Here is a 4827-nt window from a genome sequence, read left to right on the forward strand (position 1 = left end):
AAAAGGGTGAAAAGACAAAGTATAGGGCTAACGCAGTTGTCACCCATATCAAAGAAACCTAGAAGATCAAATATGTGCAGGCCTTGTGATATCTCTGACAACATAACATTTTGTGTTACCTGATGTGGGGAGTCATGTGGGGAGGCCGATGGCTTAGAAGGGACATGGAGTTAGCGACACCCATGTTTAGAGTGGTGGAAGGCGACAAAACCCACATGTTGGCACCCCTTTTGTGATATGGATGACAGTTGGGATTGAAAAGAGATGGTAAGAGAGAGATATGTAAAAAAAACTTGGAGTGGGAGGGGTCAAACTATAAAAGATAAGAAGGTTGGACCGGTTGTCTCGTTTGAAGTGTTAGGAAGTGTGTGGGATAATGAGAATGTGCTCGAAAACTTGTTGTTCTGAATCGCCTCAAAATTTAGTATGCTGCACAAAAATGTACCAACTTTCATTCGAGCTAACAAAACCATATATTTGTAACAAAAGAAACCGACATCCACATAAGACAAGAAAAATATACTATCAAAACTACGTATGTAAAATTTTCCTAAAACAACCACGTCCATAAAAGAAAAACTAGATAACTATCAATGGTTATTTCAATTTTGGATACATAACCAAGGATCTCAAACGAACTTACCTACTACATTGCATTGATAAAATGGTGGCATAAATAGAGGATAGGGCTTGCACAATCAACACCTGTTTCAAAGAAACATAGAAATCAGATCCGTGCACGCCATGTGAGATTTACGACCACATAATAAAATTAGCGTCATCAGATGTGGGGATGCCGATGGATGCGGCTGAGAAGGGACATGGAGTCAGCGACACCAATGTTGAGAGTGGTGGAAGGCAATGAAATCTACAGGTTGGCACCGCTTTCATGATACGGATGACAGTGAGGATTGGAATGATATGGTAAAAGAGAAAGAGAAAAAGCAGAAACAAAAACTTGGGTAGGGTCCAACTATAAAAGATAAGAAGGGTTGGGTCTGTTGTCTTGTCTGAAGTGTTGGTAAGTGTGTGTGGGATAATGAGAATTTGCTCAAAAACTTACTGTTCTATATCGCCTCAAAATTTAGTATGTTGCAGAAAAACATACCAATTTTAGTCCGAGGCTAACAAGACCATATATTTCTAACAAAAGAAACCCTTATCTACATAAGAAAAACAATATGCTATAAAAACTACAAAACTACGTGTTTTAGGTTTCCCGAAAACAACCACAACCACCAAAGAAGAATTAACATAACATCAAACATTATTTCAAATTTGACTAGAGAACCACAGATTTGGTAAGAACTTACCTACTTCATTGCATCAGCAAAAGGATGACATAGATAGAGGATAAGGCAAGCACAATTGCCCGTATCAAAGAAACCCGATTCTTGCACGTCTTGTGATATTTGTGACGACATACGCAAATTAGCGTCACCAGATGTGGGGAGGTTGATGGATGCGGCTGAGAAGGGAAATGGAGTCGGCGGCACCCATGTTTAGAGTGGTGGAAGGAGACATAATTACAGGCTGGCCCCGATTTTCTGATATTGATGATGGTAGAGATTAGAAAGAGATGGTAAGAGAGAAAGGTGCAAAAAAGAAATAACAATCATGGTGGGAGGAGAAAAACTATAAAAGATAAGAAGGCTGGACCATTTGTCTAGTTTGAAGTGTTGAGAAGTGTGTGTGGGAAGTTCTCGATCGACTCAAAATTTAGTATGCTGCACAAATCGTCGGGAGGCTAACAAAACCATATACTATCAAAACTACATATTTTAAGTTTTCCTAAAACAACCATATCCACAAACTCAAAAAATTAAGGATTAGTAGTTCTTTTTTGAAATCAATTTCTAAAAATTAAATACTAATATAACTATCAATGGGTATTTCAAATTTGGTTAAGAAACCACTGGTAAGAACTAACCTACTTCATTGTGTTGGCAAAAGGGGGACATAGATAGAGGATAGCCCTAGGACAATCAACACCTGTTTAAAGAAAACGTATAAACCAGATCCGTGCATGCATTGTGAGATCTATGATGTCATAAAAAATTAGCCTCGCCAGGTGTGGGGAGGCCGATGGATGCGACTAAGAAGGGACATGGAGTCAGCACCACCCATGTCTAGAGTGGTGGAAGGCAACAAAATCTATAGGTTGCCACCACTTCCATGATTGGGATGAAGGCGGGGATTGGAAAGATATGGTAAGATAGAAAGATGCAAAAAATAAACAAAACTTAGGGTGGGAGGGGTCCAACTATAAAAGATACTCCCTCCTTCCATTTATATAGGGCCTAATGAGTTTTTCAAAATCATCTTTGACTATTGACAAAATTAGTAGTACATGAGATGTATAATATGAAAATTATATCATTAGAAGCTCCTTTCACATACGAATTTGGCCGTATGCTTTGTGTAAGTTGCATGTCATATATTATTACTCTAACATTTGGTCAAAGTTAGCCTCAAAAAACGCATTAGGCCCTATATAGATGGAAGGAGGGAGTAAGAAGGTTGTAATGGTTGTCTTGTTTGAAGTATTGGGAAGTGTGTGTGGGACAATAAGAATTTGGTCAAAGAGTTACTATTATGGATCACCTCAAAATTTGATATGTTGAAGAAAAACACACCAGCTTTAGTATGAGGCTCATAAAACCATATATTTATAACAAAAGAAATCGCCATCCACATTAGAAAAACAATATACTATCAAAACTATGCATTTTAAGTTTTCCTGAAATTACCACATCCACAAAAGTAAAACTAATATATCAATCAATGGTTATTTCAAATTTGGCTAAAGAACCACAGATCTGGCAAGAACTTACCTACTTCATTGAATCGACAGAAGGGATGACATAGATAAAAGATAGGGCTAGCACAATCGAGACCATATCAAAGAAATATAGAACCAGATCCGTGCACGCCTTGTGAGATCTGTGACGACATAAGCAAATTAGCGTCGCCAGATGTGGGAAGGCCAATGGACGTGGATGAGAAGGGAAATGGAGTCCACGGCGTACATGTTTTGAGTGGAGATTTACTGGTTGGTGCCGCTTTTGTGATACAGATCACGATAGGGATTGGAAAGAGATGGTAAGAGAGAAAGATGCAATAAAAGAAACAAAACTTGAGGTGGGAGGGATCCAACTATAAAAGATAAAAGATAAGAAAGATGGACCGGTTGCCTCATTTGAAGTGTTGGGAAGTGTGTGTAGAACAATGAAAATTTTCTCAAAAACTTATTGTTCTGGATCACCTCAAAATTTTGTATACTGCACAAAAATGTGCCAATTTTTTTTGAGGCTAAAAAAACCATATCTTTCTTACAAAAGAAATCTGCATCAAAACTAAGTATTTTAATTTTTCCTAAAACGACCACATCCACAAAAGAAAAATTGATATAACTATCAATGGTTATTTCAAAGTTGGCTAAAGAACCACGGATCCGATAGAACATACCTACTTAATTGCATTGGCAAAAGGGTGACATAGATAGATGATAGGCTAGCACAATCGGCACCCGTATCAAAGAAACCTGGAAACCAGATCCGTGCAAGCCTTGTGAGATCTTGACGACATAAGCAAATTAGCGTCGCTAGATGTGGGGAGCCCGATGGATGCAGCTGAGAAGGGACAGGGATTCGGCGGTGCCCATGTTTAGAGTGGTGGAAGGTGGCTAAATCTACAGGTTGTCAACGCTCTCATGATAGGAGTGGTGGTGGGAATTGAAAAGAGACGGTAAAAGAGAAACATACAAAAAGAGAAAGAAAACTATGGTCGAGGGGGGTCTAAGTATAAACCATAAGAAGGCTGGACCAGTTGTCTCATTTGAGTGTTCGAAAGTGTGCGTGGGACAATGAGAATTTGCTAGACTATTCTGGAACGCCTCAAAGTTTAGTATGTTGCAAAAAACATACCAACTTTAGTCCGAGGCTAACAGAATCATATATTATCTAATAAAAGAAGTCGCCATACGCAATAGAAAATAGTATACTCTCAAACCTACGTATATTAAGTTTTCCCAGAACAACCACATCCACAAAAGAAGAACTAATATAACCATCAATGGTTATTTCAAATTTGGCTAAAGAACCATATATCTAGTTAAAACTTACGTACTTCATTGCATATGCAAAAATATGACATATATAGAGGATAGGGCTAGCACAATCGACACTCGTGTCAAGGAAACCTAGAAACCAAATCTGTGCATGCCTTGTGCAATCTGTCACGACGTAAACAAATTAGCATCGCCAGATGTGGGGAGGCTTACTGTTCTGGATTGCACAAGGTATGCACAGATTTGCTCGAAAGCTTACTGTTCTGGATCGCCTAAAGATTTAGTATGCTGCACAAAAATGTACCAACTTTTGTCCGAGGCTAACAAAACCATGTATTCCTAACAAAGGAAATCACCATCCACATAAGAAAAACAACAAACTATCAAAAGTACGTAGTTTAAGTTTTCGTAAAACAACCACATCCACACAAAAAGCTAATACAACTATCAATGGTTATTTCAGTTTGGAGAACTTACCTACTTCATTCCATCGGCAAAAGGATGACACAAATATCGGATAGGGCTAGCACAATCGGCACCCATATCCAACAAACCTAGAAACTAGATCCAAGCACGCCTTGTGAGATCTATGACGACATACGGAAATTAGCACCGCGAGATGCAGGGAGGCCGAGGAATGCATCTGAGAAGGGACATAGAGTCGGCGGCGCCCATGTTTAGAGTGGTGGAAGCTGACGAAATCTACAGGTTGACATTGCTTTCGTGATATGGATGACAGTGGGGATTTTAATAGAGAA

This window comes from Triticum dicoccoides, chromosome 5B (genome assembly GCF_002162155.2).
Source record: "Triticum dicoccoides isolate Atlit2015 ecotype Zavitan chromosome 5B, WEW_v2.0, whole genome shotgun sequence".
NCBI classification, from domain to species: Eukaryota; Viridiplantae; Streptophyta; class Magnoliopsida; order Poales; family Poaceae; genus Triticum; species Triticum dicoccoides.